At 36.2% G+C, this 26865-nt stretch overlaps 1 protein-coding gene and 1 long non-coding RNA gene across 3 annotated transcripts in view; both read right to left on the reverse strand.

Annotated features, from left to right (window-relative positions):
• VAV3 (vav guanine nucleotide exchange factor 3) overlaps nucleotides 1–26865 on the reverse strand; it is a 391549-nt gene that overhangs the window by 84350 nt on the left and 280334 nt on the right. The gene's annotated exons all lie outside the window — the stretch shown is intronic.
• Nucleotides 1732–26859, reverse strand: LOC116539714. The gene is made up of 3 exons (XR_004264148.1): nucleotides 21323–26859; nucleotides 1994–1998; nucleotides 1732–1745 (listed from the first exon to the last, which is right to left on the reverse strand). It is a non-coding gene; the product is annotated as an uncharacterized LOC116539714 (long non-coding RNA).

Consider the following 26865-nt stretch of genomic DNA (forward strand, 5'->3'; position numbering starts at 1 on the left):
CAAAAGCACAGGCAACTAAAGCAAAAATAGAACAGGATTACGTTAAGCTAAAACACTTTTGAACAGCAAAGGAAACAATCAACAATGTAGAGAAGGGCAGAAAATATTTGTGAACATCCATCTCACAAGGAATTAATAGCTAGGAGCTCAAACAACTCAGAAGTAAAGAAACAAATCATCTAATTTAAAAATGAGCTAAAGATCTGAGTAGACACTTCTCAAAAAACGTATATTAGTGGTCAACAGGTATGTGAAAAATGCTCAATACCAATGATGATCAGGGAAATGCAAATGAAAACCATAGTGAGATATCATCTTATCCCATTTAGAATGGCTTTTCTCAAAAAGACAGAATAACAGATGCCAGTGAGGGCGTGCAGAAAGAGGATTCCTCATATACTATTGGTGGTAATGCTAATTAGCACAGCCACTATAGAAAATCGTATAGAGGTTCCTCAAAAAACTAAAAATAGAACTACAGAATGATTCACCAATTCCCAATTCCACTACTGGGTATGTAGCCAAAAGAATGGAAATCAATACATTCAATTGATACCTGCACTCCCATGTTTCTTGTAACACTATTCATAACAGCCGAAATATGGAAATCAACCTAACTGTCCATCAATGGATGAATGGATAAGAAAATGTGACATATATATATAATGAAATATTATTCAGCCATACATGCAACCATAAAAAAGAATGAAATCCTGTCATTTGTGGCAATATGGATGGAACCGAAGGTTATTATGTTAAGTAAAATAAGCCAAGAATAGAAAAACAAATATTTAGTTCTTCCTCCTATGTGAGAGCTAAAAATGCTGGCCAGGTTGGTCTCAAACTCCTGATGTCAAGTGATCTGCCCACCTCGGCCTCCCAAAGCGCTGGGATTACAGGCGTGAACCACAGCGCCCAGCTTCTATTTCTTGAATAATTAAAGTAAGACTTCAGCTTATGAAACAAAACAATCTAACAATGGTTCGGTCAATGTAGTTTGAAGGGGACTTTATGAGAAAATTCCACATCTATTAAATCATGGCCTACAAATAAGAATCCTTTCTTATTTTTTTAAGCAGAATTTCAAATTTTATGACCTATATTCTCTTAATTTTCCCTTTCTGGCTATCTCAGGAAATAATGAGTGCTATAGAAAAGGATGGCTAAGAAAGAACTGTTATACACAGGAACTTAATTCTTCTTGACATTTTGTCCCAAGAGTTGCCTCTGGGTATATATTGTCTTAGACACCACAGTGATTCATATCACCTTGGACATATTACTTCTGATCTAGCATGACACTGCCACAGAGGTCAACTGAAGTTCCACATAGCTAACATAGGGAGAGCAAAATAGGCACAGCTTCCATGCAAAGACTGTGGCAAAACATTCTCTGGGATTCACAGAACACATATTATTATTAAATTTCTATTAATTATAAACATGAAACAGAACTGGATATTAAAACAGCATTTTCATACTTGATATTCAGTATTTTCAGTTGCTTGACTGGTGTTGTTAAAAAATGTATGTCCAACAACTTAATCATTAGTGCAGTCATGTAAGAGAAATTGCTAACTAATTGCTATTAGTACAGCCATATTAAGAGGAACTATAAATAGAAAATCTGCAATACAGGTTTTAGTTTTGATTTTGACATAGAATTTATATGAGGACATAAGCATTTCATTAAATGCCATTTTGCCTCAATTTACCTACTGGGCACAATACTTCAATATCTCTTTCTAATGTAAGAAAACCATATTCCCGTTCAAATTAATGGCTTCAATATAGGATGTTCAATGTGAAACATATAATAATATAAAATAGAGTTAAAGAATAAAAGGTCTGATTTGTTACTTCAAAACTATACATAGGAAAAGTGAATGGAGATTAGATAAATTCATCAAAGAAATTCATCTTACTCAATAAATTAATGTCCACAATGCAACTGTAAAAAATAGCTACTTACACTTCTACGAATCCCATAGACTTCAGCTCTTCACAATGTCCGAAAAGAGAACCACCTGGGATTCCGAAGTTTCTTCTTTAAAGTGTGCAGGAGCACTGACAAAGTGACTGTTCTTTTTATGAGGAAGTGCTTTTATTTTTATATAACTATATATGTAGATAGATATAAAAATATTTTATATTTTTACATAACCTTCTTGGAATCAATAGAAATGTTTTCCAATTTAGTCATATTCCTTAGGAAATGCCTACTGAGCTTCTACTATCCATCAGCTACTATGTTGGGTATTAGGAACACGTTATTACCTGTATTTGTTTTCTGTTGAAGTCTTCTTTTAACATATGAGTTAAAACATGCAAACAGTTTTCTGTAAAATCTATCGATTAGGTAATAAAGTCTCCAATGAGAAACCAAATACAGAGTGCTGCAGGCTAAACTAGACCTTTTCCATCCCTCATCCTCACGATCTTCATGAACAAATCACCAGAATACTGCCAAATTCTAAAGGGCAAACATTTATACTTCCCTTTCCCCCACCTCAAGACATAGGAAAGCTTCAGAAATGCCATGATGTATCAGGGAAATCTCTCCTACAACTGAAGTGAAAATTCCTTGGCATCTAAAAAGTATTCCCACAGATAATCTGATTCACAATTAGTTTACTCACTTCTTTCCCCACACCATGTTTTTTCTTTCCCCGTTTATTCTCACTTGTTCCAGTTTCAGGTCATGGCATGTTGAACCCTGCAATGCTCAGAAAGGGAGATTCCTTTCTTTGCAGACCTTTCCCACAGTCATCACTCTTTGAGTAACAGTGGTGACAGTGAACACTGCTTTCAAGGTGCCAAAACTTGAAGATTTCTTTTCTGCTACACAAAGTTATATAATTGGTATTTTCATCTTAATTATCCAAGTGAGTGGGAAGTCATTTTGAGATTTGGCTCCCTTGGCTTTGAAACAAGGTAACTAGAAAAGAAACTAACTCATGTGCCAGCTCCTCTAGACATCCATCTATTTCTTCACAGAAAGAAAGATGGAAATATGCACCAGGCCAAGGTAGACCAGTGGCCTTACAGCCCCCTTCTCTGACACAGTGAAGCTTTCACTTGACACCCATTTTCCCTTTTATGGAAGACATCATTCACTATGGCTGCAAAGGGAAGGAGATTCTAGGAGATAATTTATGTCTTGGTATTTCAGCTTTCAGCTTCTGTTTGTTCCTCTTTTCCAAAGGCATTCATTCATCCCTGTGCATATTATTTTTTTTAAAAACCCACCCCACCCAATGCTTATTTTCTGCTTAGAATGTGAATAGCAATAAATAAGGCAGCCTTTCCCTTATACTCAAAAAGCTTAGAGTCTAAAAGGCAAAAGGAAAATTATACAGGCAAATATCATAAAGCATTATGAGTTTTACATTAGAAAAATTGCAAATGCTATGGAAGCACAAGCCAAAAGGACATAATCTCATCAAATGTTCAGGGGAGGTGCAATGTTCAAACATATTGTTCAGGAAAAAAATCAAGTTACAAGCAGCAGTGTACACAATATAACCTCATTTTTGTGTTTAAATACACAGACACACACACACACACACACACACACACACACACACACACACACAGAGATAGAGAGAGAGAAGCACAGAAAAAAAAAATCTGTAAAGATATGGGCCACAATCCACAATATTAACAATGCTTATATCTGATGTGTAAACTTATGAGAACTTTTTTCCTTACCTGGGTTTTCTAAACTTTATAGTTAACTTTATAATATTATTTAACAAAAGTTTTTTTTTTTTAACTGGAGATAGTAAATAAAATCCTTCAATGACATCCTTGTTGCCTAAAAATGCATGTCCAAAATTCCTTGTCCTGACCATGAGCATCACCACCATCCCTCACCCTCCTACCACACCATTCCAGTCTCCAGCCACCAGAGCCACCTCTGGTCAACCAACATTGCACCTTTATGTGACTTAGAACGAGCATCCTCTCTAAGCAAGATTGGCAAGTAGATGGCACATTCCTGCAAGGAAGCAGCACTTCTTTTCCTGGATACTTTCCCATGCCAGGACCTGCTAGCTGGAGCTCAGACCCCATCAGCCTCCTTCATGGGGCAGCTCTGTGATATGCACACACAAGAGGCACCACTCTCGCACTGCCTGTTATGCACCCAAAGTGCTTGCTACCATCCTCTGCCAAGTAAACCATTCATTTCCACAGTGTAAGGCTATGCTTTTGGATCATTCTGGTCCTTCACAGCACCACCTCTGCAATGTCTTCCCAACCCTCCCAGGCAGATATACTGTACAGTCCTTTGTTCTGTAGGAGATTGCTCAGGGTGGTGGGAAAAATTATAGAGAAAGATGTAAACCTTCTTGGAAGGATAGAAGGTTTTGCAAAAGCTTTGGGAAAAGGTTTGTGGCTGAAGGCAGCCTAATCCTCTTACCTTGAGCTAATAGCAAAGAGCAGATAACAAGGGAATGTAGAGGAGTTTATCTAAAAAGCTTATTTACCTATTTCCCCAGAAACAGAAACCAACCTTTGATCATCCTCTGAATGACTGTTCTTCTACTTGGGGGGTCAAAAATGTTAATTACCCACAAATGGTACCTGCTCAAGACATTTGTCATTAAATCTGTTCTAAAATAAATATATGCCTTTTTGGCATATGGGGGCTTCACGGCCAAACTCCAGCCTCTTTGAGGTCTGTTAGCTGTGGGGTCCCCTGGCCATGCTCACACAGGCAAAACATCTGTGTCTGCATAGTTCTGTCATCCATTGCTCAGGCAGAGTCTGCCGGTCAGACTCAGCATTGTTCAATTGTGTTTCTGAATTTTTATTATAGAAACTATTAAACAGAATTTACATATTAATTCAGTTTTGTTTTCTCCCCATTTGAATATAAGCTTTACAAGGTCAGGGACCATGAAAATTATTCAATTGTTTATCCTAAGCATGGTGCTTGGTGTCCAACAATCTCTCAATAAAAGTTTGTTAAATAAATGAAAGCATATGTGAATGTTTATCATTAAAGAATAGATTTTTAAAATAATTTTAACAAAGACATTTTCCTGCATCTCTTAATTTTGTTTCTACAAAAATAATGGCAATACGGGGCCACTCTATGTGTATATGCATTGCCATATTCCCTATTTCAAATAAGGTAAACAAAATCCTTAGAACAAGATCATTAAAACTGTGGTTCTGTTCCATACCTAACATGTTCTGGGACTTGGCGATACCCAATTTCTCTACCTACCACTGAAAATTAAGTTGGTATTACAGATTAGTTGAGGAAGGTATTTTCCTCTCCTAAATGAACAATTATTAGATTTTCAAGTCATTATGAGCCTATAAGCAAAAAAATTAAACTGCTCTGTAAGCAAATGGGATTTTAATTCATAATGTGAATAACTGTTTACATGGTATAGGCCTAAAATTTGAAAAACTAGAGCACTGTATTTAAAGAGACTGTGTTATTTTTAAAAAATGAATTGCTATGATTTTTTTCAGCATTAAATCCATTTTGCAAAATGAGACTGTCAACAAATATATCTCCCTACATGACATGAATACAAATATACTTAGTCTCCTTTCTCCAAATGATTAAAATTACATGTTAAAATATGACACATTGTTTTTATAAGAAAGTTATAAAGCTAAAACATTAGGGAAGCTCAAAAACATGCACAAATGAATACTGTCTCAATTTTTACTCTGCTCAATTTGGATTTTTCCTGAAAGGATTTCTATAAGGGAAAAAAATACCTGCCTCAAGTGGAGACAATAATGTCACAGGGATATAAGTTATCTCATAACACACAGTGCATTTCCAGAGCACAAATGCTGCTGTTCCTCAATGACCAATGTTTTTAGAGGCCCAATAGTTATCTTTTCTATTTCATTAAAAGCACCAGGAGTTGAATGAATTTTATTCTAGGCCACTGGTCTTAAAGATTCTTATAGCCCAAAACCAACCAGACTGACAGGTTATGTGCTGATGTTTTAGTAAGAACATTTACTAACCAAAGAAAGCCCTGCGAGGTACCATACTTCCCAGAAAAATGCTAACAAAACACATTCTCTCTGTGCCTAATGGGTAGAAAAATACCTATGAGTCATACGAGTAATGGCCAAGGAACTGAAGCTAAAAGTTGCTAACCCTATCCAACTACTATTTAAAATACCAGCAGTTGAAAGCACTTTCCGAATGGGGCAAGCGTCAATCATACAGCAAATTCTCCAACACTGAAACCCTGACTATCCACAGCAATGACCCGCATATCCACTTCTTGAGATGCTCCAGGCTGATCGTGTTCTCCTGAAGCTTCCTCTGGTTTTCAATTACATTTCTTTATAAATCTAACCATATTTTAAATATGCTAAAGAATTTATGTTTTAAGAATATATGCGGCTTATCAAGTTTCTTGTATAAACCAAAAAATGTATTTAAGACTGGAATATATGTTGCTCTAGTTCATCTGGTTAGTCAGGATTAATTGGAAACATGTGGGGGTAATTGCCTAGTGCAAAGTGTATTCAGTGACTTAAAAATATACTTTCCCTTTGTAGATATTCAAATAGAATTTTTATAGACTTCTACACTGCTGTACAGGCTTGTGTAAATTTGAGTCATTAAAAACAGACTACTATAATGAAAGAAAATTGACAAATGTCTGTCCTAAACCAAGTATTTCTGGTCCAAATATTACTCTTAACAAGATAAATATGCATAATATTCTATTGGAAGGGCTTTAAAAATATCTCTGGGTCTTCTGTAACCTCCATAAGCTTCCTCTAGATTTTTTAATCCCTGCTAAATTTGGATTAAAAATGAATATAATGAAAAAATTGTTTGATAAGCTCTTTCGCTAAACATATATAGCTAGAAGAATGTAATAGGCAGGCTTAGATGCCACTTGATTCAAGATAATTGCCTATAAAGTGGTCAGAGCTTCAAAGAAAAAAAACTGCCAATTTGCAAAATGAAGCATTTGGTAGTATTTTACCTCTGCTGAAAAATTTGATTGCCTTGCCTTTCGGTACCAGCAAATTCCCCTTTATAATTCCAGCAAATAGTGTCATAGAAATATTCTGCTGCTGCTATCATGGATCCTAAATGAAACTCCTATTATTCTAATATGGCTCTGAGTGGTTAATATTAGACACAAATGATTTTCACTTGAAGATTTTTGCAAAACTTATCAAAATATCACTTTATAAGACATGTCTGTGTTCTATGATGCTATGGGTTTGAAATCTTTTATGCATTGAAAAAAATGACAAGGAGAGTATGGACTCAACAATACTGCAATGTAATGCTTTTCATTGTTTTTGTACAATAGTCTCAAAAATAAGCAACTAGTAAAACCGGACTGCGGGCTCATTAACAAACCATTTTCTTTTCTTCCCCCCCCCTTTTAAATAGTTTAATAAGCATACATTAGCAATTACATAATGTTTTCTATATTTTTCACCTTGTTTTGTACATTCTTTGCCCTCCCCTCCTATTTTATTTTTCTTCAACTTTAAGTTCCAGGGTACTTAAAATGTGCAGAGTGTGCAGGTTTGTTACATAGGTAAATATGTGCCATTGTGGTTTCCTGCACAGATCAAACCATCATCTAGGTATTAAGCCCAGCATCTACTACCTATTATTCCTGATGCATTCCCTCCCCAACCCCCAACAAAAGGCCCAAGTGTGTATTGTTCCCTGTCACCACCATGTGTCCATGTGTTCTTATCGTTCACCTCCTATTTATAAGTGAGAACTTGTAGTGCTTGAACAAATCATTTTCTTAATTTTCAAAGTATAACAAGCAGCAGCATAGGTTGGCTTTCCAAAGAGGTTAAAGAATTTTCACACTACAAACCAGTGTTCACTTTTATAAAGTTGGACTTCCAATTTCGTTCAATATGTATTTCCTGATCACCTACTGTTCCAGATACTATGGGTATAAATAAGAAAAAGATGAAGCTCCAATTACCAAGGAGCTTATGAAAGATTGTAGAAAGTAGATGTGCACCCAGATAATAATAATAATAAAAAAAAATACTATATCAGTGCTGTCATGGGACAGGGACCCACGATGCACACCAGATATGGAGTACCATAAGGTAAGATTCTTGGAAGAGGGAATATTGGAACTAAGTTTAGAGGGATGAATGATACATAGAAATTAACCTGATATAGAAGTAGAGTAAATAGAGGAGTAGATTAAAGTTATTTTGTCCAGAAACAAGAGCTTGAGCCATGGTAAAGTGGCGAGAAAGAATTCAGTATATGTGGCAAATTACTAGATCTCTGCTATTGCAGAAGGAGTAGGAATAAGTCAGGTATAAATCAGGTCTTGGGGGTCTTTTATACTTAATATACTGTGGACTGGTTCTGAATATGGGCTGAAGAGTTTAAGTAGGAGAGGCCATGATCTCTCTCCTTTAGGTAAATAATTCTTATGATAGTCTGGCGGAGTCAATAAAATAAGTCAGGATTGGAGGCAGGATGAACAGTTGGACAGACGTTACAACAGCCGACAAACCGAATAATAATTTACTAAATACCAGTGGTGTAAAAAAAGGGTTAGATTGTGGGAAAATATGGCGGTTGAGAATGGTCCAAACCAGGCTGGACAACAAGGGGTGCATTGTCTGGGGATAATGTGAAAACAATAATAAAACTGACTTTTAATCAAAGCTGGTTTGGTTTTTCTTATCACATAGGCCAGCAATTCTCAGCAATGTCGTTGATGAAATATCCTTCCCCAACAGTAGGTAGCCTATTCCCATTGTATCCACCCTCCTTGACACAGCACCGCTAAACGCTTTTGTGTGAAGGGTCCTGCACTAAATCTCCCTAGGAACTGTAAAGATAAAGACCAGGTGCTTGTCTTCAAAGGAGCTATCAGTCTAGCAAGGGAGATAAGGCACATACCTCAATAATTATAACTCACAAAAACACTTTGATATGGTCAGTCACACCACAAGATCAAGGGTGGAATCCAACTAGTTTTACATACCTGACTGCACACAGCCATCCCTGCTGAGGGCAGAGTCAGTGTCTCACAGGTCAATGCTAGAACCACTCTGTCCCAACCTGATGCAGAGGGAGGAGGGATCCCTCCATGTCAGTATTGCTGCACACCTACTACGTCACCTCCTGGTTGCAGAATCACATGGCCAAAATGCATGGCAGCTCTTGCAATCTCTGCTTTATAGACACGCTAGTGATGCATGAAGAAACAAAGGGCGATAGATATTATCTGTAAAAGCAACTGTTTAAGGAAGGTAGATCTGTCAGGAGAAGGGAATCTCTTCCAGAAACAAAACAGGGAAGGGGAAAAGTATTTTCAGAGAATGCTCCCAGGGTCACCAGGTTGGTAAGTAACATAGTTCTACGTGGCCTGCAGAATAGGGGTTTTTATGCCAATATTTTCACCACACACATTCTCTTCCTTTACCCCTTCACTTTAAACTTCCTCTTTACTATAGAAAGAATATTAGGATACTAAGATGTGAACAGGTATTTGAAATCACCAAATCCAACCCACCAATTTTCAAGAGTAAAATAATGTTCATAAAAGTTAAATGAGCTACCAAAGTCATCCAACTGGCTACTGGCACTCATGAATAACCAATAATGTTCTTACTCTTACTTAAAATATAAGGGTTAATGTGTTATTTCTCAAAAGCATATCCCTTGGAGAATACCAGAGTGACCTGAAGCAAGGTGGTATCTGCAATTTGGAAACTGGTGTGTGGGCCTCCAGGATTATGATGGCCACAACATGGCAGGCAGGTGCAATCTGTGATGTCTGGACCATGAACCAATATTTCCAGAAGCAGCACAGCAGATCACCGCGGCTCTGACCCCTCACTCTGTTTCATATTTCTACAGCAAGATCATTTAATGAGATATTAATTTGCATGTGTTCCACAGTATTTTCCCTCTCCCTCTTATAAGCAGGCCGTTAAGACCTTTGTTTCCTTGCCTTGGGGAGCACTGCAGAGTAGTGAGCAAAAGCTTGTAAAGTCACAAATTCTCTTTGTCTTTTGTAAAGCCTGGTTACTGAAAAGATTATGCTGAGTGTGTCCCAGCGGAGAGGATAAAGAAGTATCAACCTTTGACAGAACTAAGAGAGGAGAGAGGAAACTCCACAGAAGCAGAAGAATATAGAGGTTTATGGGTCCCAGGGCACCCAGGAACTGCTTACCACTCTATGGCTTGTCTAGGGAGACTGTAAGACTTCACCAGCTTAATTAGCACCAAGGATTGCCGGGTCCTAGGCCTCGGAATGCTCTCTGGTCAGACACTGCACTGTCCCACATATGAGACGTGAGCAGGCAGTCATCACACCTCAAGCAAAGGGATAAAGGCTCAAGGTCGGAATAAAGCGGATTTTAAGAAAATACACAATGGTGTATTTCATGAACTCCTTAATTTAGGAACTGAAATTCCTACTAGCTACCTTCTGCAGTGTATATCATTCTACAGACAGCTAGTAACTGTGCCCACTGCCCTCTAAGTCCATCAAACTGTGCCTGGTTTTTTTACTCTGAAAATGCTGCACTAACTGCCTAGCCCATATTCAGTTCTCTTTAAATACCAATCTATAGCCTTTTAAATATCATAATGATCTATTTGTAAGATTGTATCATTATCTAGAGATAATGATACTGAAAATATTTTACTTTTAAATATACTAGCTAACACTTACAAAGCATTTTTCATGTGCCAGTGTTCTATGACCTTAGGATATATTAACTCATTTAAGGCTCATGACAACCCTATGAAGTACGCCTTAATTATTTCCATTTTAAAGAAGTTATGGTACGGAGGGTTTAAGTGACTGGAGCAAGGTCACAGAGCTGGTAAACAGTGAAAACTACATTAAAACCTAGGCAGCCTAGCTCTGGAGTTTTTGTGTCACTGATTTTCCAAAAAACATCATAAGCCAGACACGTAAGAGCCATCGTCTTGTACTGCTGCCTTTGCTCTAATGGATCTGGAAACTTAAAATCAAAACAAACAAGACAACAGCATGGCCATGACCTCGGGAGTCTGGTACCCTGGACCTGCCTCTACAGGTTTTAGCTCACCTTCTACACTTCTGCTCCAGGATTGTACAGATGGTGGCAAAAATCAGGGTGATGCTAATATCTATAATTTATTAGTACAGACAAAGACCAAACACTGTGCTAATGTTCCACAATATATTCTCTCAGTTAATTGATACATAGAAATTCTGGAAGGTGGATGCTAGTAACACCCCAAGTAACAAAGGATGGACTAGGGTACACTGCTAAGTAGTGAGGCAAAGCACTGAGCTATGCAACGCTAATTACAAAACTAATTTTTAAACTACTTATATTGTCTGGCTATCCACACATGCACGTAAGAGCATGCCTGTAATGGGATAGCAATGCAGGAAATATAATCCAACAAGGTCTCCATATGTGCCTGGGAAATGAGATGCAATTTTCACACAAAATAATGTAAATGAATTTATTATAAGGTTTATTGCCATCATTGAGTGATGATGGTTTCTCTGATGATGGTTTATGTTAGGAGTATTAGACACATACACACACAATGAATAAATCACAACACAGAAAAACAATCATCCTCTATAAATTATTTAAAATAGCAATATCATGCTTAAAACCCTGTTTTCAACACAAATCTTAATGAAGACAGTAAGGGAAAAGACAGTATAAAGAACAAACAGAAGCAGCATTTATTACATTAGTTTGGGGTCAGTTCCTGATGTTTTGCTATGATTTTATTTTCTAATCATGTTAAAATCAAAGGCACAGTAATGAAAGATCTAAGATGCTATATGGAATGAGCTTCCTTCCTTGCCTGGAATTGTAGCATCCCAAGGTTGGCAGAGACCCGAGGGACCATGTGCAGTGTCTACTTGCCCTTTGCCCAACTGGGCCCTTCTGAGATGCTCTTTCCCAGGCTCTCCAGTCACACCTCAGCTGGTCCTCTCTCATCCAGGACCCACATGATAGCAACCCTATCTAGAAGCCCTCACATCAAGGTCATATTTCTCCTACCATTTGATATTGACAATTAAGAGCGTTCATTCTTCTTCAATTTGACCAAGATTATTTCTCTTTAGCCCACCTCAGCTCACTTCCTCCCTCCACTTAGCATCTGGCATGATCCATCACTGAAGTCAGCCTAGCTACAAAATAAATCTTCTGATAAAGTGCACTGATTTAGCACAAGACTCCTAATTTAGCTGAAAACATACAATGCTTCTGATAGTTATAGAAACACATATATGGACATTTTATCACAATTTGGTTAAAAGTGCTCACTTTCAGTGTTTATTACCTATGTGAATTTGGACACTTGTCACAACTCTCAGTGTAGCGTCCTCATCTTTAAAATGGGCATAATATCTCTCACAGGTTTTGTCGTAAGAGTTAAAAATAACGTTTGTAAAACCTCTAGTACGTGAACAAATATTGCTCTAATATTCTTTCATGGCTACTTCGCCAACATGCTGACTGATATGTCATACAAAGATGAATCTGCAGTCATGGAATACAATGAAATGTGTAGAATAAAAGATCAGCAAACCATCAACTTTTTCCTCATTGTAGTGAGAGAAAGAGACCACAGGTATGGTCCTAGGAACTACGTTTGGACAGTCTAGATAGTAGGAAAGTAACAATTCTAAAGAGATATACCATTAAATGAATGTAGCTGTTTCAGTGGGAATTTCTAATATCTAATATTAACTTTAGTTTATATTTTTAGGTGAAACATACAATTTTGACTGTCACATGTTAAATGGAATTTCACTTTATTTTAGCTTCTAGTTGGCAGTATCTTATTACAGAAGCATGCTGTAACAGTTAGTTCACAAGCTACTTATTTCAACGTGTTTATTTGTATTCTCTTCAACTCTTTGGTGATAAGGGTGTGGGGTTCAGGATTTCTAAGGAAGTCAGCACTGACTATACACAGAAAATCCCCAAGGGAGAAAGTCAAGAACTGATAAGAAGGTCAAAAAGAACACAGGAAAAAAAGAAAAATGAGTCAGGCCGGTGCTCTTTAAAATTGAAGACAGAAAAATTCTTGGCTGCACTTTCATTCTATTTCACCTTACAAAAACCTCCTGTTATTCTACTCTGCTCAAAGTCTTCTTTCCAAACTACTTTGAATTAAAAAATGGAGTAATCCTTACTAAGTGTCCGTATGATCTCTTCTTTATCCTTCACTGTGGAAGTGGGGACAAAAAGAGCTACCCAGTTTTGTTGCTGGACACCAGTCTCATCTGTCTCCTGTGATTTTCAGAAACCTCAACGCTGCATGTCCTCAGGACATGTTCTTCTTTTGGCTTTTTACAATGCTTCTAGTAGAAGTGGCCATAGAAATAAAGAAATGAACAAAACAGGGCATATCGTCTAATAGAGACAAGAAAGAAATCAACACATTTTCAAGAGTGCCTGAAAATTTCACCGTGGTTCCATTCCTATCTCTGATACTTGGTTACTGATGGTTGTAAACAAAGGGAGACTAGAGCTTGCCTTGCACAGCAGGTTTTCTGTTTTTCCTATTTATGACTGTTTAAATTGGTGTTTCTGTTTTCCAGCATGAGGTTTACCTTAGTTCATTTTTTTTTCAGATTGTCATCCCTTTCATCTATTGGTGATATGCTGTATTACTCATGAATTTTAAATTAGAAGACAGAAGAAAAGAGGTAAAGAAATAGTTGTAATGAAAGAGCTGTGTACTTTCCAGTAAATGGTAATGAAAAACTTCTTAGAGGATGGAGTAGCTACATGGCTGACTCCAAAACACAGTCAATATTACATACTGATCACCCAAATAATGCTACAGTTGAGAATCTGAGACACATGGCAAGATAAAGATTTCACAACTAGGCACTTTTCAAGATTATATTACACGATTTGGTATGCTATAGCTAGGTTCAGTTTTCTACCTTGATTAAGACATTATATCATTTGTGCCAGTGGATGTGGGTAGGGTCAGTTATCGTCATCCCATTTTACAGATCAGAAAACTGAAGCTTATTAAATTGTCCAAAGATTTGCACAGCAGCTTGGACTGAAAGTCATGTTTTCAAACTTCATGCCCATACTGCTTCCTATCCGTGAGAGTAAGAATTTCCATCACTGCTGGTTCTTGGCCAGCTATCCTGTGCCAAGCACTGTGCTTGAAGTGCTTTGCCTGTGTTATGACCACACAGTGAGGAGGTAACAGAGCCAAGAATCTGGATCCAGATCTCTCTGATCCATGGGCCCAAACTTAACCAACACATTCTACTTCCATACACTATGCCTGGGCATTCTCGGCGCATGTTAAATTTACATAGCATTATCACAAATTAAATAACAGCCAAATTAAAACCTTTTCAAATGAAGATTAAACATTTTTTTTTTGCCTTTCAGAAATGTTATTGAAAAAAATTGGCAAGAGACATGAAATATGTTTGTTCTTGTGCTTCGATGGTGATTAATGAACTCCTTTTGGGAGAGGCAAGATCTGCACTTGGCATTAATATTAGAAACTTTTCTCATCCTAGTAGCTTCTCTTTAGGTGGGAAAAGCAGTTATATAAGGCAGCGATTAATGAGATGCCACAAATGCTGATTTAGTCCCAGATAGGGATTTTTTTTTCCTCCCTCAAATCTAAGTGCTTCACCCAAATTAATTTTAAGTCACACTACAAATATGAGTAAAGTGTGCTGACTTGAGTTGAAAATACATCATATGCTCAACCTGAGTCCATATGCTTTCTCCCCCAATTTCTTCCTGTTTTGCTAGGGAAAAAAAAAATCCCTGAACAGTTTGAAATTCTAAGAAGGTGCTGCCATTTCGTTTTCTCAAAATCATTGGCTAGATTCTGTTCTTGGATACCGCTTGAATTTAAATGGAAGATGCACAAAGTATTTAAATCTGGGATCCCCAAAGCATGGCATTACATTTTTTGAACATGGCAATGTTACTTCCTCTGGGAGGGAAAAGCTGTAATATTAGCACCATAATGGTAGGTGGAGGTAGTGAAATACATCTACAGTTTTCTTTTTTTATCTAACCATGTTGATGTCCTCTAGACAAACTGGAAGAGTAATTCTTACTCCCAGAAAGGAAAAGGTCTGTCCCGAACGAAAGACATCACACAATTTTGTTGGGCCATGTAATATAATAAGAAGCTACGATCACAACTGTTACTATCTGGACATCCAGAAACATGTTCTCTGAACAGATCATAAGGGTCAACATGCCAGGCAGGAATCCAAAGTCATTAATCCACCTGCTTACAGCTGATTTCTCCAAGGAAGCTTATTTATTAAAGACCTAATATTTTCATGGCAACATATAGGACTTTCCAACTTAGAACCTGAAAGTGTAGAATCTCCACACTGTTTTTGAAATGAGAGCATATCTATTCCATATTTCAAACAAAGTAGGAGTTGAAATTTTCATACCTTGATGAAAATTTATTAAACGTGAAGCTCTTTTAAAATAATAGGTATAGTCTCACCCCCAGGAGCAGCAGAGTAAATTAAGATGAGGAGGATTTGTAAAATTAAGGGAGACATATATGTACAAAGAGAAGTAAGAACAATGGGAGGAGCTACTCTGAACTCAAAGGCAGAGCCACAGAATATTTTTCTTCCTGCTTCCAAAAATCCTTGGGGAAGTTAGCCTTAGTTTGTCATATTTAACAAACAAACAAAAAAACCCAAAGAAAAAAACAACAACAAAAAACCCTGATTATTTCAATATTAAATACTTATTTGTTTAAAATGTAATTTTTTACCTATACAGAACATGTATTGTGACACGTTTTGCACAAGATAACTTACGATTTTAGCAAGTCATGTGTATAATATAATGTGGTTGTTATGCAACATAAAAAAGATAAATTTAGACTGGGCACAGGGGCTCATGCCTGTAATAGCACACTGCAAGGCCAAGGTGGGCAAATACTTGAGGCCAAGACCAGCCTGCTCAACATGGTGAAACACTGCCTCTACTAAATATACAAAAAATTAGCCCGGCATGGTGTCACATGCCTGTAATCCCAGCTACTCAGGTGGCTGAGGTACCAGAATTCGTTGAACCCGAGAGGTAAAAGTTGCAGGGAGCCGAGATCGGACCACTGGACTCCAGCCTGGGTGACAGAGCAAGACACTGCCTCAAAAAAAAAAAAAAAAAAAAAAAAAGATATATGTAAATTCTGTAAAATCTTGTAATGTAAATCCTGAAAAACATTTTGATGTACATTTGGAACTAGTTGCAGAATTAAAATCTATTCCTGAAATAAAAATAAGTTAAATAAGTAAAATAGGTTTTTACTTACAAATAAGTTAAATGGTCAAATGCTCCAAAAATTGAACAATAAAATTATAAGTAGGTGTTTAATAGAAGTCAGAGGAGGGAAAACTTTCTAAGCATAAAATGAATAAAAGAGACCATAAATAAAATGTCTATAATTTTGACCCCTGGTCAATTTAAAACTTTATATAGAAACAAGCCAGAAAAAAATATTTTCAATAAATGCAAAATTGATAACACACACACGCACAGACACACGCACACACACACACATATTCTTACAAATAATTTAGAAAACCCCTAATTCTTGAATAGAAAGCATGAGGAAACATAATAGATAATTCACCGAAAAAAATACAAATAGCTAAAATCATTAAAAGTAGTCTATCTCACTAAAAATCAAGAGGTTCATATTATGGTATCAACTACGATGATATGATAGCAAGATACTATTATTTTCCTATCAAATGACTTAAAGTAAAAAGAATAATACAAGGTTGGTGGGCATAAAATAAGACATATTCTCATATCCTAATAATATGTGGAGATAGAATTCAATGTAATATTTCTAAAAGATAAATTTGGCAGCATATACATCCAAAATCTAGGAGTTGATATGCTTTGTCCCAGATATGGTGCCTCTATGGCTCCGTTGTTAAATAATAATCAACCACATGGTAAAGCATGTTCATCTGTAGGTGTTCCTCAAAGCATTTAGAAAAATAAAAATTAGAAAAACTAATGTCTAACAATAAGTTATAGTAAAATCCACTTCTTTTTTGGGGGAAGAGTATTTAATGATTCAAGAGTAAGTACAGCTACGATGATCTTTTCAACCAGTCCTAACTGCCCATGTTGATCTGCTAGTTACAACCCTTCCAAAGGCTCAATCTGCTCTTCAGAATAAAGTCAAATTCCTTGATGTGCATCAACCAAGATCTTGCCTTGGTTTTCTTTATATTCTCTTTGTGAATGGCTCTACTGTCCCAACCCTCTGAGCCTTCTCCAGCTCCAGGCCTTTCCCTCTGCCTGTAACCCTCTTATCTCCATTCAGATGCTGGATTCCAGGTTAGACATCATTTCCTGATACCCACATATCTAAAATCTATGCCTCTTTTTGGCACACCCTTTGTATTTCCCTGATCTCAAATCTTCACCATTACCTTTGCTGCATGACATAGCAGCTGTGTGAGGGAAAACACATCTTGTTCATTCTTGTACACTTAACGCCAAGTCAGCATACTTGTCAAACAGTTGAAAGAATAAATGAATCCACAAATATACTCCATGAAACAAAATGAGGTGATGAAAGGAGAATACCAAACCGAAAACACAAGCATTTAGTAAACATGTGGCTGCACATAAAGAAAAAACCTATGAGGGGAAAAGCGTATAACAAAAGTATAAAGGGTGATTATCTGAGTGAGAAGGTTACAGGAAATTTGTCCAGAGAACTTTTCCATACTTCCTTATATTTTCTGAATACTGTAGAATAATCTTTTCAAAATGCAAAACTCTAGCAAAGAAGCTCAAGTGTTATTTTTTTAAAAAGTGTATGCTGCCTCATTTTTAAATACTACTTTGACAAAAAATATCTATTGTATTTCTGTCACCACTACACTTATCCAAAAGACAACACTGCAAAATAATCTGAACATAGTTTTTCAGAACTGCATATTTAAAAATTAGATATCAATTTAAATAGTTAACTCCTTAAAATAGCTTTTAAAAAATTCAACTGCATTCAAGTTTAATATTTAGACTGCCAGAAATTATTCTTTCCGTTTCCAAACTGTTAAGCAGAGTGAGTTCTGCTGGGTGTCATCCACACGGCATGTTTCAGTGCCAGTGTCTACAGTTGTTGGTTTCAGAACCTCTAATTAGCTGCCTTATCTTCTGCTAGGGATTCTTCTGGTGCTAAGTTTTAATCGCCCAAATTAATTGAAATACTGTAGCAATTTCAGATTAACATTTTCAAAATTAACAATGCATAAAATAAAATCACTCATAAATCTGCTTGGTAACAGCAGCCACAAATGAACTCTGAAAATCAGACCAGATCCCACTGCTAATTTGTACAGAACTATACAGCTAGACCACAGGAAATAAGCTTTTCTCTGTCCAAAGCTTGACATAAGTAAAATACAAAGATGTCTAGAAGGATAAGGTCTCTAGAGCCAAATACGCTGCAATTAAGTTTGGCACCCACAGAGTACTGTGTGACCTTGGTTGAAGTACTTAAACTCTCAGAGCTTTGGTTCCCCCTGCTTAAAAACTCCAACCCAATGATCCTTGGCTCCTGATATTAACATACTTAATCCTCTTCCCTGAATGTTGGTAGCCAAAAGAATAGGACAAAGGTGATAGGATGTCACTTCTGTGATTGTATTATAGAAGATTTTAATGTCCACCTTGCAATGAAACCCTAACACCTTCTTGGATTGTACATTCTGATGAAGCAAGCATCCATGGTGGGTAGGTCCATGTAGTAAAGAATTGAGGACAGCTTCTGGCCAAGTGTTCCAGGTCATAAGGCCCTCAGTTCAATAGTCCAAAAGGTATGGAATCCTGCCAACAACAATGTATGTGAGTTTGGAAGTGAACGCATCCCCAGTTGTGCCTTCAGATGAGATCCAGCCCTGGCCAATATCTTAAGTGAACTACTGTGAGAAACTCTGAAGCACAGAACCCAACTAAGCCATGTCCAGATTTCTGATTCACAGAAACTGAGACAACACATGTGTGTTGTTTTAAGCTGCTAAATTCATGGTAAATTGTTACTACGAATAGAAAATACAGGTAAGTAAGCAGAGGAGCAGGACACAAATCCAGCTCTGTGCCACTGCAGAACCCTCAGACTACACTACTGCACATGGCTGCCCTTGGAGATTAAAACTGCTGTTGTGCATGAAAATGTTTAATATAGATCAAATTTAAAAAATATATTTCTTCTCTTTTTTTCCTCATTACTCTTTTATTGCTGTTGAAGCAGGTTGTAGCTTAAATTTAGTGCCTTAACAGCTATATTATCTGGCTCCCCCACATTCTTACCCTGAACCTTCCTTTAGGGAGATGGCACCTTTCTTCACTTCTATCCTCACAAAACATGCTGTTAGGTTCTGTTTCATCAGTTTTCTAATCTGATAGACTAATCTATACTAACATGTGAGTAGCTAACAGTAAAATAAAGGATGATCACTGTCTAAAAACAGTACCTGCATTCAAAGGAGAATATCAACGTGATATGTGAGGTACCATGACAGGGTTACAAGATGATCAAATATGTGGCAAGAAAATTATTGTTTTATCACTGCAAACTAAAAGTTTCCACTTAGAATAAGCCTTTGCTGGGAATCCCCAGTTCCCATTTTAATTTCATTTCTCCAGATTTACCATTGTGGATACCAGAGAACAATCATAGGATCCTACAAATGGAAAAAGGATGAGGTAGGAGAGGTGGAAAATCTAGCCAAAGATGCCCAAGGATGAAAGCTGGATGAAATTTGTTGTACAAAATAATAGGTGTACATTATAACCTGCTAAAACCAAGTTTATCTTTCCTCTCTCCCATTCATTTGTAAACAGAATTATAGAAAACAAATTTCATGTGGACAAGCCAGTTCAGTTCCATTTCCCATCTCCGAAGTGAGTACAAAAGCCAGACTGGCCAATCAACAGAGCACTCTGGCTGCATTGATTGCTTCAGAGAGGAGCACATGGTCTAGGCCAGGCCAATTAAAGCCCTCCTTGGGATTCTGCTGAATTTACTGAGAGAAAGATCTTCTATTTTCTTGGAATTCACCAGCTACGGGGACAAGGTACACTGAGAGGTGCTAACAGACAACTTTGCCTCCACATGAGAAAAACCTCTGTGAGGTGCATGTTGACAAGAAGCCAATAGAGGAGAAAGAACTGAGACACAAAGAGAAATTGAACACTAATGATATCAGTTGGAGTCCCTGAACCCATCTCTGCCTAAAGCCCAAACGCTCTGGAATTCCCAGTTACCTAACTCAAGAAACTCTCATTTTTCTTTCTTTCTTTCTTTTTTTTTTTTTCCTTAAGCTAGTTTGAAATGGGTTTTGTCACTTGGTAATCAAAAGCATGTTGGTTGGTATAGAACGGAACTGACCCAAACCTAGGAACAGACTGATAACTTCATTAAAACATATATAGTTCTAGTAAATTCACTTTTACTGATGTGTAGTTTAGATATTTTGTTTTCTTGTCCTGTGTCCTTCAGTTTGCAAAATATTCTCCCTCATCTGCCTTCAGTCAACCATTCATAACTTGTATCACACACTTTGGAAGTTTATCATGTAGTACACAATATTACTTAGACATGTTATGTTTGTATGTCTTAACTTTCCAGCAAAATTCCAAGTTCCTCAAAGGCAGAGAAACTTCCATATATTTTTAACATCTATACAGAATAAAATGAACTAGTCTCAAAAGAAACATAATCCATAAAAACAATAAGAACCTAAGTTTTTATTTTCATTCAAATTAAAAATTTAGAAATCAGCTTGATTTGAATATGCTGAAAGATAACTAATTGCCAATATGAGTCATTTTGACAGAAATTCCACAAACAGCACTCCATGGTTCTAATTAATTTGATAATAATCTCGCTATTCGTACACAGAACTGTAGTTATAAATAAGATCATAAGTTATATTAAGAATTACTTTATCAATGTCCTCTCCTGAAATCAATTGGATATCATTTGCATCAAATATTGTTATAGAAAGTCAATATGTTTTGACCTAGTTGCTCCTTTCATTGAAGTTACTTCAGACTTAAGTGCTGAAACTCAATTATTTGCCTCTCAGAGGTTGCTGGCCCATAAGAAATTTCTGAAGTGTCTTTATATACATAGCTTTTCATGGCATATACTTCTTTTTCTGAAATAGAATGGTATTCAACCAGCATGGCCATAGGTATGGCAAAGGAAGCCCATTCCATTATCCGATGTTCTAAGTAAGGAACAGTTTATTGATGATAAATGTTAAAAGTAGCTCACTAATTTCTTCAAAATATTTAATAAATACTTTATCTTCTAAAACATAACTAGTACCATAAGAGAAATTGTTAGCAGTGCATAAATGGCCCAGAGTATGTTCTAAATATTATAATTCAAACGTTCTGTTATTTCTGTAATCATATCACTGATGTGATTAAAACCAACCACATGCACATCTAAAACCAACCACATGCACATCTCCACGTATTCACCTCACCTTTGTTCTGATTCTGAAGGTACCTGATCAGCATAAAAGACGGGCTTGGCAAGGCATGCACAGACCTGCCAGACAACAGCAGGAATGATCCTTTGTGAACTTGGAATGAGTCTTGAAGGGGAGAAATAAATCCTCCTCAAACCAAGAAAGATATGAGCAAGGAACTCTGGAGCTCATTTGAAATCTGTTATCCCAGTAAAGGGAATTAGAAAGGTAGTCTTGAAAATAACAAGAAGATCAACTATCCTAGTGCAAAACTAGTCTTACTGTCCATGGTTTAATAGAAGCTTGAAAAGAAGTCAGCTATTTTAAAAACCAGAGCATGCTCCTCAGCATTTGTTCACAGCTTGGATTTCTCATTTCTCTGCAATGAATCTTAATCACTGGGTTTACTGTCCCAGTTTTTTCAAGTTCATTTCTTTCAATGTGAAATACATTTCTACATATTTACAATTATGCTCCCAATATTTAGATTAGGATCTATGTTTGATGAGAAATTAGTTTTGGAGGTGATAGAAAAGACAGAAGCAGGTTTGACTGATTAATATGGAAATATTCTAATCTATGGAAACTTTATTATTTATTACAGATGAAAGCTCATTTACTAAAACCTTCAGGAATATGTATTTGTCTCTTTCATAAAAAGATATAAAATGTATTTTAGATAAGTGCTTTTAAAAACACTGTTGTTAATTTTCTCAATGTTTTCTATTTGGAAACAAAAATATAAAATTTCTCTATTGAGGATCTTGGTATTATATTTAAAACCAAACCTAAAAGCAATCAAAAATTCTGTTTAGACTTGGAATAAATCCTTTGAAATTAAAACATTAAAAACAATGATATTAAATTATAATTCAATTCAGTAAACCAGTATAACATTTTTATTCATATAAATGAAAACATTTATACATAACCCAGATTAAAAGCAATTTGGGACATTTGTCTTTCCCAATTTGTTTTGCTTTCTTGCATGTATTGTATAATTCTAGATCCTTTTACGTTTATCAAACTATTACACTAATTGTTTTTAAGGCACTGCTATACAGTAATAAATCCATATATAAAATAGTATATAGTATTTAAAAATTTATGTGTACATTTATATACATGCATTTATGTAATCAAAACTTTGTGTCTGTATCTATTCCTTTCCTAAGAAGGATATAAATTATGTGTGGAAAGGGGCCATGTTTTATAATTAATGACAATGCTGTGCTTAATGTCACATAAGAAATGAAATTGGTAATAAAGCAAGATTTTGTAGATTCCTTTAATCAGACAAGAACAAATGGGAATGGCGTTATATGTCAATCCTATCCACCTGAAAGAGAAAGTGACCATCTTTGAAGATGTCTCTGCTAAGAAATCTCCTTGGTGACTCAGAAAAGACAGTGTTTCTAAGCCATGTGCATCTCTTTGTAATCAACAGTTTAACAATGAGCATCTGAGACACAAGAGTTGTCAGAAAGGACTCATCAATTTAACCATTATCTGTTCAAGGTTATCACAAAGCACAAGAGTAACAAGATCAGAAAGAGTGTAAGCTATTTAAACATTTCCTATCTCCTCCATATAATCTTTAGGCAGTACAACACAGAATGATGGTCTGAAGTGCTTAAAAGCTAGTGACTGCAGGCTTAAATACAAGATGCTATGAGGTCCACAGATATAAGACAATTTTGCAATAATTTAAAAACATGGACTCAAAGAAAAGAATACACGCCCTGGTATACAGATTTGCCACATGCAAACTGAAATAAATCTTGTATCTCTTATACTGAGACAGAAAGAATTTTAAGCTCAGTATTAAAATTTAATTGGTAACTATGACCTTGAGTGCCACTTTAGGTGAAAAATATTACACCAGTGCTCAGATTTTCTTAAGATTTACGATCTCATGTTCTTGAAAAAGGCCTAGCACCTCCATGTTCCTGAAATAATTGATCTGTCTGTTACAAATGTTATTTTCCTGATACCAACATCTGTCTCAGGAAGAAAAGTAAAAACCGATGAAAATTCCCTGCTATATTTAAGAAATCCAAAAGAGCTACCAGAATTTGCATATATTAGTATATTTATAAAAGCAGTCAAGATTATAAGTTGATACATTTCTTAGCACACAATAGAAGACAAGAAAAAGTAAAGAGCAAAGCCATTTACAAATATTGCCTATAAAGATTAATCACAATTATTAATAAGGAGTAAATGATTTAAATGTGCTAACAAGCTACAATGTAAACCTAGTGGTCACATCTTTCTTGAATTTGAATAAACCTCACAATATATGTTTTCAATATTAGGAGTCTTTCTTTGCTTCTTTATTGCAATAACAAACACTAATAATTTCACCCAAAAAAAAACCTCTCAACTATCACAGTTGACTATGTTTATTGGTAAAGATAAGCAAAAGATCATGAAAGCCATTAGATTAAGGAGGAAATAACAACAAATCTGAAAATGACTGTGATTATGTACCTTCTTGTTTCAACAGAAATTCAACATAAAATTCAGAGTCTGTCTGCAAAGAAATAATGAGGAAATGTTATTCTCCTTCACACGAAATGTCCAATTTTAAAGAACATGCTCTAATATAAACTAGTTAACACAGTAATTGCTATACTTAGCATTTACTATATACTGGGCACCTCAGAAAGTACTTTATGTGCTCTTTTGTTTCTTGAGATAAGGTCTCGCTCTGTCACCCAGGCTGGAATGTAGTGGTGCCATCATAGCTCACCACAGCCTGAAGCTCCTGGCTTCAGGTGGTTCTCCCACTTGGCTTCCCAGAGTGCTAGGACAAGCCACCATGCCCATCCTACATATATTATTAACTCACATAATGCTTACAACAACATTGTAAGTTAGGTCCTCTTATTAATTTCCTTTTACAAATGAGGAAACTACAGCACAGAGAGAGGATGCAAACTGCTGAAGTTCAAAAAGCAAGTAAACAGCTAAGGCCAGTCCCAAGCCCAGGCGACATGGCTCAGAGCCATCCTTCCCACCACTAGACTATGCCGTGTTTCGTTAGTATATCAACAGGAGGAATTTAAAAAGAAAGAATGTCAATGCATACATAACAAGTATATCATCACTTATTGCTTCACGTAGCATTTATTAAGCACCTACTACCCACCAGACTATGCAGTAAGTTCCTTTTTAACGCAAAAGGGCTATGGAGAATATATAAATTTACCTTTGTACATAGCTCTGAAATTTGGACCCGGACCTGGCGACGTGGTTACACCTGACCTAAAATGTTTAATCAGTTGTTTTTATATGCCACTTTAAGTGAGACCCTGGAAAGTCATATATTGGCACTTGAAGATGTTAACTAAATTAATTATAGGATAAAAAAAAAGGAACTTCCATGGTAAAAACATTAATAGCAAATAATACATCATAGAAGCAGTTTGTCTATGCAGATTCAACTTCACTGATCCCTTGTTTAAACATTTTGTTTGAAAATTTCTAAACAATAACCACATAAGGATCAAGGCACGATGGTCATCAGGTAAGAGTTAACTTTGAACAAAGAAGCTTTGCAACTAACCAGCAGAAAGAGGCAGAGACGCAAAAGTCAAGCAACTTTAAATACATAAGTCAAGCCTAAATCAAAAGACAGTGATGGGGAGTAACAGGCTTACCATATCAGCAGCCTCAACAGGCAAAATCATCAAGTGTTTGGTTTTTTTATTTCCAAAAATATGGAAAAAGGAAAAATATACTCATATACATTTATTATACCTAATGGAAAACTATTACCTATGTTCTTACACACGTAACATACAACAGTACTTTTCTTGTCAGTTTATTCCTCATGAAGTTCTAAAGTCTTTGGACAAGAAGAAATACAAAAACAAACAAACAAAAACTGTACCTATGCAAAGCCATCACCTTTAGGATACAGGAGCATAAATCTGTTTTACTGTTGTTCTACTTTGCCATATTTATAATCAGTGAATTTACTATACTAATCTAAATAAGGGATTTTAGAAAATTTTGGCTATAGATTGTTGAGTCAAATTTATTCCTACTGACAAACTACAAATATAAAAATGCATTTCCCGGAGGGGAGAAGAAAGAAAAAATACATTAAAAAAAGAACATTTATAAAGGTTAAATAATTTTTCTGAAGTAGTAATACTATAACTCACAGAAAATAAGACACAAACATTATGTTCACAGTCAAATACTCCTGCTAAATACAATAAAGTCACTTCTAAATATTATTGCAGGGAGTCTGCTGCAAAGGATATTGTCTTGGGAAAGTCAGAACTATTAAAAAGTAAACCAGAACCCCTGTTTTTTTTTTGATGGCTTCAATTGTGTTCTGTAGTTAAAAGATTTAAACTGGTCTCAGGACACAAGTGAGGCAATTTCTAGCCAGAGGCAACAAAGCTCCTATAAATCTTAAACAGCTCATAAACTGGCAAGACTATCATGGGTGTGGTTTCAGTTATAAGCTATAATGCTTTGAAAACTAAACTTTACAACCAGGTGAATACCACTTACGATGGGAAAACAAAATGAAACACATAATCCAGGTTATTTTCCAGCAAAGCTACTCCATTTTTCATGTTCCTCTTGGTTTATCATCAAGTTCGTATATTTGGAATCCTTTAACTGTGAATACCTTTAACTCACAACAAAAGGATCACATACATAAAAAATCTTTGGTGATTAAACTGTGGAAGGAAGGCATTGCATAATGGATGAAAAAAAAAATAACTATACTAACAAAATGACAGGGCAAATCTCACAATGCTAAATAGAAAACAACTGAATGTTTTCTGCAGACAAATAATTGGTCTCCGGAGAGGAAACCTGTCACAAAGTCCCAAAAAACCATGCTGCTACTATAAAATAGTATAGACATAGAATGAAGAAATTTTCTCCAATGGGGGGTGGTTACCAGTTGTCTGGTTTATGCTCTCCCCTACTTACTCAGAAAACAGTAATTTTTAAGTGCCAGCTAGCTGGTTACTTTTTTTCTTTTTTTTTTTTTTTTACTAGATTTACAAAGGAACACAGGGAGGGTGCTGGATATGTGAGCATTAACCAGGCACCCTGAGGCTGTTCAGTTAGCAAATAACCAGCTCAGCTGCTGACTGTGAAAAGAGTGCAATGCTGGTGGCTGCTGGTACTTATTCATCATGTGAATGATTTACACGTTAGACTGTGACCTCCTGGTCACACATTATACACCAAACCATGAGGAACAAAGGCCAACAATATGCCTGACTTTCCACGGCAATTCCCATATACTTTCATAAGCACTTAGCTGAAGCCATCATTACGGGGTGTTTAATCAGAAACACAC

The sequence above is a fragment of the Sapajus apella genome, unplaced genomic scaffold (assembly GCF_009761245.1).
Source record: "Sapajus apella isolate SASKATOON/1434 unplaced genomic scaffold, GSC_monkey_1.0 scaffold131, whole genome shotgun sequence".
NCBI lineage: Eukaryota > Metazoa > Chordata > Mammalia > Primates > Cebidae > Sapajus > Sapajus apella.